General features: G+C 35.8%; 1 protein-coding gene across 4 annotated transcripts in view; it reads left to right on the top strand.

The window, feature by feature from the left end:
- The first annotated feature begins 16,579 nt into the window (after positions 1-16,579).
- Positions 16,580-17,349, top strand: part of LOC127547932 (carboxylesterase 3-like) — a 68,734-nt gene continuing 67,964 nt past the window's right edge. For 2 of the 4 annotated variants that reach the window (XM_051975061.1, XM_051975060.1), the window contains exon 1: positions 16,588-16,679. The gene's annotated coding sequence lies outside the window, so the exon portion shown is untranslated. Of the gene's footprint in view, positions 16,680-17,349 lie in introns of all 4 variants that reach the window. The other 2 variants (XM_051975063.1, XM_051975062.1) reach the window with 2 other exon arrangements.

Here is a 17,349-nt window from a genome sequence, read left to right as displayed (position 1 = left end):
ATACTATAAACAAATTAGAAGAACATAGGATAGTTTACCTCTCAGATTTGTGGACAAGGAAGGAATTTGTGGCCAAAGAAGAACTAGAGATCATTATTGATCATAAAATAGATAATTTTGATTATATTAAGTTAAAAAAATTTTTGTACAAACAAAACTAATGCAGACAAGATTGGAAGGGAAGCAATAAACTGCGAAAACATTTTTACATCCAAAGGATCTGATAAAGGTCTCATTTATAAAATATATGGAGAATTTACTCAAATTTATAATAGTTCAAGCCATTCTCCAATTGATAGATAAATGGTCAAAGGATAGGAACAGACAATTTTCAGATGAAGAAATTGAAGCTATTTGTAGTCACATGAAAAGGTGCTCCAAATCACTAACAATCAGTGAAATGCAAATCAAGACAACTCTGAGATATCATTACACACCTGTCAGATTGGCTAAGATGATAGGAAAAGATAATGATGAATGTTAGAGGAGATGTGGGAAAACTGGAACATTTATACATTCTTGGTGAAACTGTGAATGGATCCAACCATTCTGGAGAACAATCTGGAATTATGCCCAAAAAGTTATCAAACTGTGCACACCCTTTAACTCAGCAGTATTTCTACTGGGATTATATCCCAAAGAGATCTTAAAGGAGAGAAAAGGACCCACATGTGCGAAAATGTTTGTGGCAGCCCTTTTTGTAGTGTAAGAAACTGGAAACTGAGTGGATGCCCATCAATTAGAGAATGGCTGAATAAATTACGGTATATGAATGCTATGGAATACTATTGTTTTATTAGAAACGACCAACAGGATGATTTCAGAGAGGCTTGGAGAGACCTACATGAACTGATGCTAAGTGAAATAGCAGAACCAGAAGATCATTATGCACAGCAACAACAAGACTATATGATAATCAATTCTGACGGACATGGCTCTCTTCAACATTGAGATGATTCAGACCAGTTTCACTTGTTCAGTGATGAAGACAGCCATCTACACCCAGAGAGAGAACCATGGGAACAGAGGGTGGAGTACAACATAGCATTCTCACTCTCTCTGTTATTATTTGCTTGCATTTTGTTTCTTTTTTTCTCGGTTTTTCTTTTTCTTCTTTCTTGATCTGATTTTTCTTGTGCAACTGGATGGCTGTGTGAATATGTAAACACATATTGGATCTGCTATGTATTTCAGCATATTTGGCATGACTGCCTGCCTGGTGGGAGAGAGCATAGGGGAAGAAAAGGAAAATTTGCAGCAGTGGGTTATGCAGGAGTCAATATTGGAAAAATTACCCATGCATATGCTTTGTGAATAAAAAGCTTTAATAAAAAAAATAATAAATCTTGATCATTGTCAGATCCGGTGTGGAATGTATGCAAGAAAGCTAGATTTTTTTCATATTGCCATCTCAATCAGAAACCCTGTAGACTATTTTTATTTTTACTCCTAAGGCAATTGGGGTTAAGTGACTTGCCCAGGGTCACACAGCTAGGAAGTGTTAAGTGTCTGAGGCCAGATTTGAACTCAGGTCCTCCTGACTTCAGGGCTGGTACTCTATCCGTACCACCTAGCTGCCCCCCGTAGACTATTTTTAAAGGAATTTGGCTGTAACATGAAGTGTACTTGCCTCAGTACTATGGAAGCACTGATAGCAAAGTTGGTGCCTAAATTGCCAAACAGAATGTAAGCACTCTTATTGCTATTATTATCTTTCCTGATTAATGTTTGGATTCCTTCCCATACCCTGTCCTTTTAGTTCCAATGGATAGTAATATGGAGCCAAGAAACAATGAAATTCAGAAGTCTGTAGGGAAAGAAAGGGAAACCATTTTTCATAGATCAATTTGTCAACTACAGTTCAGTCAACAAACATTTATTAAGGCTTCCTATGTGTCAGAGTCTGTGCTAAATATTGTAAATACTAATAGAAAAAGGAAAAAAAATAGAAAAAAACAGTTCTCATGCTCAAAGAAGTTCCATTCTAATGGTGAAAGACAAACAGAACAAAACAAACAGGGAGGAGGAAGAAGGGGCAGGGAAGAAACCCAGTCCTGGAGTATGGTAGAGAAAACGCTATGGAGAAATCAGCAGTGCTGACTAGAACCAAATGAAGACATCTTTGGCCTGAACTTCCTTCTTAAATTGGAGATTCTGAGAGAAATCAGCCAATCATAAGTGGAGGCTACAGGATTGGAAGGTACTTCCAATGTGAATAGTCCATGGGGTGGAATAAGTTTTTTTGGTAAAGAAGTTTCTATGGAATGGGAGAAAAAGTCTTGGAGAGATTAGTATAGTTTAACCCTCCTGGCTTCCCAGGTTTTCTTCAAGACACAGCTCAAAAGATTAGCAGAGATTATATCAATTTAATACCAAGATATGAACAAATGGGATTTTTACCAAGAATGCAGGGTTGGTTCCATATCAAGAAAATTATTAGCATAATTGGACACATCAATTCCAAAACTAACAGAAATCATATGACTGTCTTAATAGATGCAGAAAACTCTACAGAAATTAATCTACTTATTCAATGTTATACTAACTTCAAAAAATTATTTAATAGAGCTAGAAAAATAACAATAAAATTCATCTGGAAGAACATAAGGTCAAGAATTTCAAGGAAATTAATGGGAAAAATGCAAAGGAAGGAGGCCTAGCCATACCAAATTTAAAACTATATTATAAAATAGCAATCATCAAACCATTTGGTAATGTCTAAAAAATACAGTAATGTATCAGTAGAATAGGCTAAGTATATAAGACACAAAAGTCAATGATTATAGTAATCTACTGTTTGACCAGCCCAAAGACTTTAGTTTCTGGGACAAGAACTCACTATTTGACAAAAATTTCTGGGAAAACAGAAAAATAGTGTAGCAGAAACTAGGTATAAACCAAAATTTCACACCCTATATCAAAATAAGATTAGAATGAGTTCATGATTTAGACATAAAGGTTGATATTATAAACAAATTAGGAGAGCAAGGAATAGTTTACTATAAGATCTTTGGAGAAGGGAAGAATTTATGACCAAAGAAGAACTAAAGAACATTATGAAATACAGAATTGATAATTTTGATTAAATTAAAAAGATTTTGTATAAATTTCTAAAATATATAGAGAAGTGAGTCAAATTTATAAGAATATAATTCATTCCCCAATTGATAAATGGTCAAAGAATATGAACAGACAATTTTCAGATGAAGAAATTAAAGCTATGTATAGTTATGTGAAAAAATACTCTAAATCACTATTGATTAGAGAAATGAAAATTAAAATATTCTGAGGTATCACCTTATACATATCAGATTGGATAAGACGAAAGGAAGAGATAATGATAAATATTGGAGGGGATGTGGGAAAACTGCATTGTTAATGTTTTGAACTGATCCAACACTTCCTGACCCCATTTGGGGTCCCTACTCAATCAATTCCTCTGACGTTCTTTTTCCTGAAGGATCAAATATAAACTCGTTTTACCCTTTGTAATCTTGCTCCAACCTATCCATCCAGCCTCAATGATCCTCACCCCAACTCCACTGTGGTCCAGACAAATTGGCCTACTCTCTGTCCTTTATAAAAGCCTATTTACCTTCAATCTCCATTTGTATTCTTCATACCTAAAATATACTATCTTCTCACCTCTATCTCATAGGACCCCTGTATTCCTTCAAACTGAACCTCAAACATCATCTTCTGCACGAAGCTTCTCCTGTTCCCCTAATTGCCCTCTTTCCCAAACTATCTTGTGTTTAGCTACTTTGTATTAATTTGCGTTTATTCTATATATATTTATCTTCCCCATGAGAATATAAGCTCTTTGAAACTTTGAACTATTTCATTCTTTTTTTCATCATCACAAAGTTTATTCAATAATAATTTTACCAAGATTATAATAACTTCTTTGAGAAAACCACAAATTAGGGGTGAAAGCAAGGCCATTGTAAATAAGGAAAATTTGATTTAAAAAAATACACATTGCTTTATGAATCATGTTGGAAGAGAAAAATCAGCACAAAAGGGAAAAAACATGGGAGAGAAAAAAACAAAACAAAACAAAACAAAAAAAAGAAGTGAACATAGCATGTATTGTTTTACATTCAATCTCCATAGTTCTTTTTCTGGAGGCAGATGGCATTTTCTATCCAAAGTTTACTGGAATTGTTTTGGATGTTTCATTCATTATATTTGAATAATCTTGTCTAACATGATGCCAAAAACACAATAGGCATTTAGTAAATGCTTGTTGATATATTATAACAAAACATTGAGGTTGAAAGGAGGTTCAGAAAATAGAAAGTTAAAGCATACAAACTATGAAAACTAAAAGGAGCTTTAGAAGACATAATGGTTAATTAAAAAGAACCTTCAAATTTAATCCCCTAATGTTGGAGGGGATGTGGGAAAACAGGGACATTAATATGTTGTTGGTGGAATTGTGAATACATCCAACCATTCTGGAGAGTGATTTGGAAGTATGCTCAAAAAGTTATCAAACTGTGCATACCCTTTGATCCAGCAGTGCTACTACTGGGCTTATATCCCAAAGAGATCTTAAAGAAGGGAAAGGGACCTGTATGTGCAAAAATGTTTGTGACAGCCCTTTTTGTAGTGGCTAGAAACTGGAAACTGAGTGGATGCCCATCAATTGGCGAATGGCTGAATAAATTGTGATATATGAATGTTATGGAATATTATTGTTCGGTAAGAAATGACCAATAGGATGATTTCAGAAAGGCCTGGAGAGACTTACATGAACTGATGCTGAGTGAAACGAGCAGAACCAGGAGATCATTATATACTTCAACAACAATACTGTATGATGACCAATTCTGATGGACCTGGCTATCTTCAGCAATGAGATGAACCAAATCAGTTCCAATGGAGCAATAATGATCTGAACCAGCTACACCCAGCGAAAGAACTCTGGGAGATGTCTAAGAACCATTACATTGAATTCCCAATCCCTCTATTTTTGCCTGCCTGCGTTTTGGATTTCCTTCACAGGCTAATTGTACAATATTTTAGAGTCCAATTCTTTTTGTACAGCAAAATAACGGTTTGATCATGTATACTTATTGTGTATCTAATTTATATTTTAATATATTTAACATCTACTGGTCATCCAGTCATCTGGGGGAGGAGGTGGGGGGAAGGAGGGGAAAAATTGGAACAAGAGGTTTGGCAATTGTCAATGCTGTGAAGTTACCCATACATATAACCTGTTAATAAAAGGCTATTAAAATAAAATAATAAAAAAAAACAAAACAAATTTAATCCCCTTATTTGACAAATGAGTAGGTTCAAGCCAAGAAGAGAAAAAGATAATTTATGAGTATGTTAGTGGTAAAACCAAAAACATCAACTCAGTCTTCTCAACCTCAAGTCTTACCTACTTCATTCTGTAGCAGAAGCAGAAGAAGAAAGAGTTCACTCTTTCTTCCCCTCTCCTCCCCCAACCTAGTAATCATTGTTTCTGCTGCCATTTCTAGAAGTTGAACTTGGCTCCAAAGATTGGGAAATAGCTCAAAGAAGCCAAAATGGAATTTTAGGTCAAGACTTTTCATAAAAAATCAAATAATACTAAGAAAGTGCACACTTGAGTTATGATTCCTTAAAGCTAAATAAACTGGAATATTGACACACTAGTCATTCAGTCAACAAACATTTATTAAATACTATGTGCCAGGTTCTTCACTAAGCACTGGGAATATAAAATTAGAAAAATTAGAAAAAATTGCCCTCTCAAAACTTACTTCATAAACTCATATTGCCACTAGCAGGTTAGGTCCCCAGAGATCTGGCTGTTATTACTGAGTAAAATGAGAAACTGAGGACTTCTCAGAATAATAACTTCAGGTAAGTCAAGACTCAGCACCAAAGATCTGTTTAATCTTTAGGCTCTAGGAAGAAGAGAAACTTGCTCTTCCAGCAGAAAATATTAGGAGATAATCCACTGGACCTTTACTCAACTGCTTAGAGAAGAACCTGACTCTTTAATGGCCTGGAGATATTCTAGAAGCTTCCAAACTGGCTCTATTTGTTGATTGGGAAAAGCCTGAGGTAAACCATGGCTCCTTAGTTATTTTAGAAATCTTTAACCCCTCTGATTTAATTGATTACTTACCTCTAAATAAATCTCCTTAGAAATTGATTATTAACAGAACACACCCCTTCTGAAACATTTATTGCTTAACCAAGACCCTAATGCCACAAAAGCCCATCTGTATTCCAAAGACAAATAAAGAAATAAAGTTTGTCAATGATTTTAGAATATGAACAGGAGATAAGTGGGTGAATAGTTTTTATAATTTTTTTTTTCCTTGATTATTTAAACTGCCGATTAACCTCTGTAAAATCAGCCTTCTTTCCTTGAACTCTCAGGGAATGGACCCACGGCTTCTCACAAGATTCTCACGAGATTCTAATAAAACTTCTGATCTTCAAGTTGAGAAATCTCTCAGTAGTCATTTTGAGACTGGGGCTGCGTTGCCAACCCCCCCCCCCCCCACTACTTTAGGGATAATCCTATGTGTGACTATCCTAAACACAAATTCAAGAACCCCTACCAACATACTTCTACTTAATCAATCGAATTAGCTCATTAGCAAAGCAATTTTCTTAATAGACATAGCAAGGATAGTATTTACAAAGCATTTTCCCAATATCAGGGACATATTTTCCCACAAACACAAATAGAATTCCAGCAAAGGGGAAGAGTAAAAGCTTAAAATAAAATGGTAGTGAGGCATTTATATAAGGTACACATACAGCCCAAACACTTCACAATTTGTATATCACTGGAACTTGATGTCTCTCCTCCAGAGGATATTCATAAACTTTACTGTTTGAAGCTTCATTGTGCAGTAGGACTGGCTATTGACTTCTTCTTCCCAGAAGCCTTTTTTTCCTCTAGACTGGCATTTCAATTCTGCAAGCTTTAACCAGTCTCTCTTGCTCCTGGGCTGAGCTAGGCAGACTGCTCAATCACTATGCTCTTCTCAGGGTCTCTTTTACTTGCATCAATCTGTTGTTCTTCTGGGCTCACTTTTTGATAGGCAACTGTAGTCTTTCTCCATCTTCAACCAATGACTAGGCTGGAGGGTACTCTACTCTTTTTAATTGAAGTGTCATGAAATTCCTTAAATTAGGGCAGGGCAATTTGAGGATGATTAGCCATTTTCACCTCCCAAAATCCTTTGGGTATGTTATGTAGATGAGTGGCTAAGGACAAAGATTAGATGTATTCCGAGTCCTAAAGGTTTTACCTCTTCATATGCAATTAAAGTATTTGCTTTCCATTCCTTCTAGGAAAATAAATATTTTCCATTAGATTTTCCTCCTTACCTTTCTTCATCTGCCTTTTAACCTCAATGTATTTTGAACTTTTGCTAAAATTTCACAGACTGTACCATTTAAACAAAGAGAAGCAGAAATAGTCCTAGCCCCTCCTGGAGTTCACATTCTAACAGGGAGACAAACACAGAATAACTAATTATGTTCAAAATAATGTACAGAGTAGATAGAAGGCAATCTGAAAGGAGAAGGTATTAGTGGTTGGTTGGGAAAGGAGGCAGGAAAGGTGGGATTTGAGTTGAGTCCTGAGGGAAGCCAGGGAAACTAAGAGGAAGAGGTAAGAAGAGAGAGCATTTCAAGGCATGGAACACAGACAGTTCAAAGGCATGGAGGCTGAAGAGTCATACTCAAGACACAACTCTGATCACTCAGTATGCTCCACTCCCCAAAGTCCTGAGGACATATCAGGTGTAAGGATTGCTAACAAGATCAATAAAGCCCTAATCCCTCTGTTTCCTAACCTGTCTCATCTGTGAGGTGAGGTGAAGTGAAGCAGAATTTGTTTTCCTACAATTCATCAGCAACTATAGAAATGGGTAAAGCAGCAACAGCCAAGAGGACTTCACACAACCTTGCCCAAACACCTCCTTAAACCCCCTTGGGAGAATAGGGATAGAGTGGAGGTCAGGCCCCATGGTGAGCATTCCCTGATCCTTGGCATCTGAAACTATTATCAAAGGAGGAACCTGACACCAATTACTTCAACAGGTCCTGTCCAGCAACTGCCTGGGAAGAATTTGGGTGCCCCTGGCGGTACTCAGTGTGAGGTGAAAAAGTCACTCAGCCTCTGCTTTTTGTAAGCCCATCATTATCTATTTCAGTTTACAAAAATGTATTAGCTATGTAATTTAAGGCAAATTATTTTACCTCTGTCCAGTTTTCTGATTTCTAAAGAGAACTAATAATAATTGTTGTGAAAATCACATGACTACAAAAATGTTTAGAATAAAACAAATGTTATATGAATATTAACTGCTTTACTGGATACGATTGCTTCATAGTTGATAACTTTATATGGGTTTTTAGATGAGATCAACATGCAATGCTGAAATGGACAAATGGCCCTCCTTTCCCCCCCCCTCCCCCGTACTTCAAGGGCCTCGGGCTAGCAGAAGAAAGTTTGCTCAGCTAGATTGGGGGATTTCTTTTGCACTTCAAACGGCCGGCTCAACAATGCTCTTAAGGGTATCTGTTCCAGGAGGGTGGTAGCCAAAACCCGATATGTTAAAACATCTGCCCAGGTGCGATTCTCCTTTTTATCCTGTAAAAACCCCATCTTCCTGTTGTAAAATGCGAATCACAGATTAAAATGTAACAAGCCGAACAGAAATGCTTATAAGGCTGTCTTTAGTTCTGTGAGGCACGGAATTCGATCAGGAATTTGATCAGAACTCCTTCCCGACCTCGGTACCAAATAAATTCTAAATTGTACTCATTGCGGCTGTCTTGAATTTTATTGCCTGGGCTATTTCAATGCCATTGTTGAAATATTGTGTGTGTGTGTGTGTGTGTGTGTGTGTGTGTGTGTGTGTGTGTAAATTCAATTAAAGTAAGGTCTCACCAGGACTAGAAGGATAGTGCATAGGGGAAAGAGAATCTCTTTCTCTTTCTTCACCCTTCCCTCCTTCCCTGACTGCAAAAGGGATACTTGAATGAAGGTATGAGAGGGAGAGAAAGAAAATATACATAATTCAGTAAATTTGTTGAGATATAATAGTAAAAACAGTTGTAAAGGAATTCTAATCAAAGCCACTGAAAGGATTATGTAAATTGTAATCTATTTGCACTGTGTTTACAGAAAATTTAAGACTTTGGGAACTTCAGGAAAACAGAAAAGCTGTTCACTGCTACTTGAAAAAAAAAAAACCTCTGGCAACAAACAACCTGCTTTTGAGTTATCTAGAGTCAGACTTCTCAGGGCCCAGTTTCACACACAAAAAAAATTGATATCTTAACCCTTTCCTGGCTCACAAAAGAGAAATTATTTGTGTGAATTGGAAAATATCCAAATGGCAATTCAGTTTGTCTGGAACATTTAATTGGAATTTAGGAAATCTCATGAACTAAAGTTAAGTCAATTTTAAAATCTGTTCTATCTCAATTTTATTTTTTAAAAATTGTCTTGTTTTTTCCCTAAAACAAAAGGAAAATTATTTAAGGGAATGGAAATCTGCCCCAAGAACTTCCCAGCTTAATAGCTTGGATACAGAATAAATTTAACAACTAAAAGAAAGTGGAAAGTTTATTTAGCCTTACTAATCCTGTTTTATAATATTTTGTAAATGTAATTTAAGGAATTAGATATTTTTACCGTCCCTAGAAAATTAAGAGGAATTTACAGCTAAGACTATTTGGCTATTACTTAGGAAAAATCTAAAATTGTTAACTAAGTTATTTGAAGGTATTGTCATCATGTTAAATCTACAACTGATCATTACTCTGTGTAGAACAAGAAGGAAGAGGTGAAAGCCTTATCAATTGTTCTACAAGTGAAAGTATACAGTACCTTTCTCCCTCTTCACAGAGTGGGGGGAGATATCAAATGGCACTGCCCATAAAAACACTAAGAATCATTGGAGTGATCAACAATAATCTCAGTCCCTTCCTTGGGGTCTCTGTCAACTCCCCTTAATTTGTAAGCTTGCCAGTTTTCTTAAAACCATCAGGGTAAGCAAGGTCATCATCAGTCCTGAGAAATGAGCCTGTTTTTGTGTTTACTAAGAATCTATAAGTTTGTTTAATGATTAATCCTTTGCACAATGAACAGTTTAAACATATAAAATGCGTTTACTAAGAATCTATAAGTTTGTTTAATGATTAATCCTTTGCACAATGATCAGTTTGTATGGAATAGAGATAAGATGAAGAACTTACAGGAATATAGAAATTCTTTTTCTGTATTTTAGTTTCATTATTTCTGTATTTTCCTTATGACCTGTATAATATGTGCAGGTTTATATTTACCTGAGCCTTGGCCAGTTAGAAACATATTTACTTAACCTGAGCTGATGACATTTATCAGTATTTGACATTTATTGATATTTAGTCTACTAGCTGGACCACTATCTGCTTGATTAAACCTGAAGGCCTGATTTTCTGTTTCCTAAAAATCAGGAGATTTCAGGGAAACAGAAACCTTCCATTCCAATCTCCCCAAATAGCAACAACCAATTAAATGCCTCCCCCTTGAATGAGATAAGGTGAGATCTTTCAAAACAGTTGTGAAAATCGAGTAAGGCTTCATCTGTTTCAAAGTTTAAGTAGGCGTGAAGGACTTTAAGCATTAAGTCAAGGGCATACTTAAAGTGTACCCTCCCTTCTATTCTCCTAAGGGCATACTTAAAGTCTCCTCTCTGCTATCTTCTTAAGGACAATAAAGTCTACTCCCAGTTATACCCCTAAGGGCATACTTAACCCCCCTTCTTGTTATCCTCCCTATTTCAGCCAAATATGGGCAACTATGTACTTATTGGTCAAATTCAATTTCTTGGGTAGTTCCCTCGTTTAGAATGTAAGATCCTCAGCCAATAAGGATAAGGGTCAATGGTGGGAGGGGGAATTTGCATTAGAGATTAAAAGCGTTGACCCTGCCCCCTACAGTGCTTCCTCCCTTGGATTGTCCGCTTGATGGATGGGACACCCGATTCTCGATTCTCATGAGAACGTATAATAAACTTTGCTTTGCTTCTAGAGATCTATCCAGTTTTTTTTTTATTAATGGTTTCTGACCCACACACCCTCCCCTTCTCAATGTTCTCTTACTTGTGGTGTAATTTCTTGTATAAAAGCTATGTATCTTTACTACTTCTTTAGCTCTCCTACCCCGAGCTTTCTCTTTCTTATCTAGTGATGGGACGGCTCATCATCAGGAGGTTTTCAATAAACAACTTTTCTGCCTTCTACTGAGTGATCTCTGAGTAGTCATTTTGGGTAAGAGTCTTCTACATCCCTCACAAGTTTAAACATATAAAATATGTTTACTAAGAATCTAAAAGTTTGTTTAATGATTAATCCTTTGCACCAGGATCAGTTTAAACATATAAAACTGTTGTTTCTAGGCTAGCTTTCTGGACATCTTCCAGATGAGCCTTGGTCTCAGCAGGATAGGCACCACAAGAATCGACAGAAATAGAGTCTAAAGTCTTTATTTTCTCCTTCACAGTCTGTTCTATCACAGTCTGGCCCAGTCTTGATCTTAGTTCAGGAGGCAGAAGAGCCACTAGGAGGATGGTCAAAGATGGAGTGTCTCATTTCCAGTCCTCTCAGCCCTTAAATACCCTATTACAATTACATCATGACAGTATACTGAATATGTGTGAATTAGAGAACTATTATTTCACCATGCTAAGTACTAAGTATATATATACTAAAGAACCATCATCTTTAACACCTTGTTATAAGGATCCTTGTTTCAAGTATACTTCTCCAGAATTCTGGCCCTCTACTTAAAGCAAGTTAAACAACATCTCCTATATATTTAAGTCCTGGTAAACTCTTAAAAAATAATTTATCTAACCCTAAGCTGTGATTAGTATAATTTCCTATTAGAGATAAAATCTCTTGGGACTGTTTTGAATTTTGAATTTTATGGCCTAATCATTAAATCAGTAATCCACTATTTGAGAGAAATAGCATAAACTACTCAGAGAAATGTGATCCTGAACTGTTACAGGTTGAGGTCTGTATCTGGACAAGAATTAGGAGTACAACCTTGAGCTCTGCTCAAGGTGGAACCCGTCTGACTTAGTTCCCTCCTTTTTTCTCTTTGAATAAGAACCCACCTGAGTATTCCTGAGTCTGGCTATAAGGCAGAACTATTATAATTGGATATCAAACTGAGCAAAGGATACTTTATCCTGTCATGTGTATGTTCCCAGGCTGAGGCCTGAAAAGCCAGTTTTGATGGTATTGTAATCACACCCCTATATTTTTCTCCTATAGCAAATTTCTATAATCAGAGCAAATGGTCAATAGAATCTATGAACAAAATTCAATTATATAATATCTTATTGTTTTCAATCAGAAAATAGTCATTATATCCTAAATAATTTGGTGAATGAATATTTGACCTAGTCATCTGTTGCTATGTGTTTATGTCTGTATGAAATAAGGTCCTTAAAAGTTTCAAAAATAATGAAGAACAATTAACATGGTTGACTGTAAGACCTGTTATTTTATTGTTTATTGAAACTAAAACTGAAACATCTTTAATACGCAAATGTACCATGTGTCCTGTGAAACAAATATATTTCTTTATATGAAAAGTTACTGGCCAATCTATATTAGTCTCTCTACATCTTATAGCAAGTCTTGTGGGCTTGTCTTTTTATCTCAGAATATCCTAACCTCTATTTATTCGATTTGTTTTTTATTCAGTTACAGCTGCATTGACCAGCTTCAAGGAGTTGAATCAACCATTGTATACTTCATTCAGTTCCAGCTTTCCCTCCATAAAAGAATGGGACCCTGCAGGTGACTCAGCTCTATGCCCATTCTCAGGAGGGAATAATTTTAGAAGATATAATCATTAACCCTGTCCCCAGAGAACTTTGGGCCCCATTGGTTTGGGAAATTGTTGGTGAATTATCCAAGTTATCCTGTGTCTGGATAGGTCCCTTGTAACAATGTATTTGCGATTTAGGATGGTACAAATTTTCACATCTCAGATATGGGATTCCACAATGTTACAGGCCCCTCAGAAATACACTGGACAGGCTTGTAAAAAATATCCACGAATATTTCTGACTACAGATACTGTTGTAAGAAATGTCACTAGAATCCAAATCATGAATACACCAAGTGTATAGATTGTAAAACATTACAATTGTGTTTTATCCCAATGTCTTACTTCTAATTTACTATCTGTTGTTCTTATTATTGAACACCCATCCTATGTGATGGTGCCTACTAAAATTAATCACAATTGGTACAGATCAACAGGTGAACAGACTTGAGATAACATCAAAAGAAAATTAGAAAACAGAAGTAAGAAAAGGACATTTATTAGATTACTCATTGCTGAAGTTCCAGCAGCTAAAGCCATCATTACTTTACTTGCCATTTCATCTACAGCTCTAACAGAATGCATTCAGACTGTCCAATTCACAAATCAATTTGTCAAAAAATGTATCAGAAGCTCTTAAAGAACAAATTAAAATAAATAATTTTTAAATTAAATTAAATTTTTTAAAATTATAACTTTTTATTGACAGAACCCATGCCTGGGTAATTTTTTACAACATTATCCCTTGCATTCACTTCTGTTCTGACTTTTCCCCTCCCTCCCTCCGCTCCCTTCTCCCAGATGGCAAGGAATCCTATACATGTTAAATATGTCACAGTATATCCTAGATACAATATATGTGTGCAGAACCGAACAGTTCTCTTGTTGCACAGGGAGAATCGGATTCAGAAGGTATAAATAACCTGGGAAGAAAAACAAAAATGCAAACAGTTTACATTCATTTCCCAATGTTCTTTCTTTGGGTGTAGCTGCTTCTGTCCATCCTTGATCAATTGAAAAGGAGTTAGGTCTCTTTGTCAAGAAATCCACTTCCATCAGAATACATCCTCATACAATATCATTGTTGAAATATATAATGATCTCCTGATTCTGCTCATTTCACTTAGCATCAGTTCATGTAAGTCTCTCCAAGCCTCTCTGTGTTCATCCTGCTGGTCATTCCTTACAGAACAATAATATTCCATAACATTCATATACCACAATTCATCCATTCTCCAATTGATGAGCATCCATTCATTTTCCAGTTTCTGGCCACTACAAACAGGGCTGACACATACAGGTCCCTTTCCCTTCTTTAGTATCTCTTTGGGGTATAAGCCCAGAAGTAGCTGGATCAAAGGGTATGCACAGTTTGATAACTTTTTGGGCATAATAAGGATGAACAATTCAAAGCATTGGCTCACCACCTCCCTCAACAATGAATGAAAGACATACTTGAGATGAATTTAGGATAATTTTGATGGAGAATGCATGTGACAGGAACAAGGCAGTACAACTATGCTATTTACAACTCTGTTTTGACAAATATCTTGTTATTAATAGTTACTGTTATTCATAATCCTGTTATGATAGCTATCTTGTTATCGCTAGTTAAGGTGTAACTGAAATGTCAAAGTATGGTCTAATTTATACTCTAATATATTTAACATGTATTGGTCATCCTGCCATCTAGGGGAGGGGGTTGGGGGAAGGAGGGGAAAAATTGGAACAAAAGGTTTGGCCATTGTCAATGCTGTAAAATTACCCAGGCATATAACTTGTAAATAAAAAGCTATTAAAATTAAAAAAAAAAAAAACAGAGCTGGGAAAATTCATACAATAATGCTAAATGGACAAATTTATTTGAGCAAATCTCTACTGCACCTTCTTCACTACTGTGAGGCAATGCTTTTACTTCTACCATTATTGAATTTTTTTTCAACCTTCAACCTTCAACCAGTTATCTATCCCAAAACATGTTTTTTCTTCCTATACTTCCAATGAACTCTGTTCCAGGTAAGTCCAGACACCTCTGAGTATTCATAAAGGGAAATCCCCTAAAGCCCTGACTTTCTCAGCCTAAAACTAGTTGATAAAGTGTTGCTCTGGACTTGCTATAAAGGTAATAAACCCAATACATTTCTTTTCAAGCAAAGTCCAAGCAAAGGACTGGGGTTAGTTTGGAGAGATATGAAAACCACCCTTGGAGGCCTATAGGGACCCCTATATCACTCTGCATTTTATTAGTAAGAAATGTTGACTCAAAATTAGCTACAAATATTAATCTTAGTAAATTGCAGAGGAAGAAGATATGAGATGACATTATACAAACTCCCTCCTCTTGTCATTGAACCTGCTTATTCAAGCACTCAAAGAAATGGTCAAGAAAGGAGGCTTTTAACCTTTTTTTTTTTTTTTTTTTTTTTTTTTTTGGTGTAGTGAAACCCTCTGGTTGTCTGGGGAAGGCTATAGATCTCTTAGAATCATGTTGCTAAAAGCAAAAATAAAATATGGAAGATTACAAAGTAAAAAAGCAGTTATCAAAATATATATTTTCTTAAGTTCATAAATCTCAGGGTAAGAACTGCCCCAAATGATCCTCAATCAGATAATATATAGCTAACCCAATAACTAGTTTTGTCTCATTCTGATAGACTTGACTTGGAGACCATTAATGCAAATTGTCTTTGTGGAAAATCCATTATGACTCCTCAGATTTGATGAGGCCCTACCTTGTATGAAATGCTTCTTCAAGTCCAGGTTTTTTTTTGATCTCCCAGAGATAGGGGGAACCTGGGACGTTACACATCAGCCCTATGCTAAAATTCTGTTTTATAGAATGGGTATGTTTGAGAGGTGCAAATAAAGGTGAGGCCATATTTGAGTTCCCCATTCTCATGATTTTGTCAAGGTCTTTATGCTCAGGGTACTCCATCCCATGAAATAACCTCTCCTTTCCCTGGTCCTGATCAATGTTCCAAAGTCAAAAGCCAGCTAGACTGGGCCTTATTGTTCACTATGGCCAAGTAGAAGGTGGTAATGCAGGTCCTCAGGTTGGGAGGGGGACAAGGGCTGGATATTTAGATAAATGAGTAATTTTCATAAAGATGGAAGTCTCATTAGTCTCATGGAAGGATACCAGACAAAGAAGAGAACCCAGCATATGAACATTCTGCAATCAGTTCAAACCTGTTCCTGAGAGTTAATTTTTTAGTGTAAGAATTTATACCTCAAAAATCACCTCAAGTCAGAGTTTGATTTATTATTTTGTTAATTGATTAGACTTAAGAAAGTGATAGAACAAAAATTAATGATGCTGATTAGATGTAAAAGAAAATCATGGATACTTTTTTGGGGGAAAGCCAGTCGTTAAACATTTACCTGCACACCGCTGACCAGGATAAAGCTTATCCACTGTTAGTGATTGTTTGTGATTAGTTTGAATGCCAAAAAACAAAATGAACATTTCTATTAATCAGCAGTCATCTGGTACTGCCAAATTTCTTGCATGAAAAGTTTTATCAGTACATAATCAGAAATCAGTAACACAGAATGCATGAAAAATTACAAGTGAAGTTTGCAAAATTTCACCATTGGAACTGACTTGTACAGTATAAGACAAGTTATGAATTAACAGACAAATAAAATGACTCAGAACCCACTTCTATGAATTCAGCCTCAGTTCCAAGTCCAAAACCCCGCCCTTGGACTTGATACCCAGACTTCTAGCTTTTCAGGATTTTCATACCAGACTGGAAGCAATATCCTGCTTGGAATCTTCTCTTCAATGTCCTTGTGGCTCCAAATCCAAGAAAAGGTAGGAATCACCTTGAGCACCCAAAATTTAGCATTAAACAAAATAGAATGAGACAAGACACCCCCAGCCATACCCTGGCTAAAAGGGAATAGAGAGGAAAGCATCAAATTTATTCCCTCCTTCTGATTCAGTCCATGGCTCCTATGCAATAATTGAACAGAATCTTTGCTCTCTGGACACAACAGGAAAGAAAAAGTGTGTGTTATTGTGTTGATTTGATTTTTAGCCTTCTTTTTAATCAGATTAGCTAAAAGTATGTTAATTTTGTTTGTTCAAAGAACCAACTTTTGGTTATGATTAAAATTTCTATGGGTTTTTTGATTTCTATTTTATCTATTTTCCTCTATTTTTATTATCTAATCTTCTGAATTTATCTTAGGTTTATTTATATGTTGACTTTCTAATATTTTAAAAATATCCAATTTATGAATTCTCTTTTTTTCTATATGTTCATGTATATTTGAAGGTATATAATTCAGGTGAGGCCTGTTTTCCTGCATCCAATAAATTTTGACATATTGTTTTATTATCATAATTTTCTTTAACATAATTATTGTTTTTATAGGTTTTTTTTTGATGCATTGCTATTTGTTTGTTATTGAGTCATTTTCAGTCATATTTGAATGACTGCATTTGGGTCTTTTTTCATAAAGATACTGATGTTATTGGC

The sequence above is a fragment of the Antechinus flavipes genome, chromosome 2, assembly GCF_016432865.1.
Source record: "Antechinus flavipes isolate AdamAnt ecotype Samford, QLD, Australia chromosome 2, AdamAnt_v2, whole genome shotgun sequence".
In the NCBI taxonomy this organism is placed as follows: Eukaryota; Metazoa; Chordata; class Mammalia; order Dasyuromorphia; family Dasyuridae; genus Antechinus; species Antechinus flavipes.
This window is presented reverse-complemented; position numbering and strand designations above follow the sequence as displayed.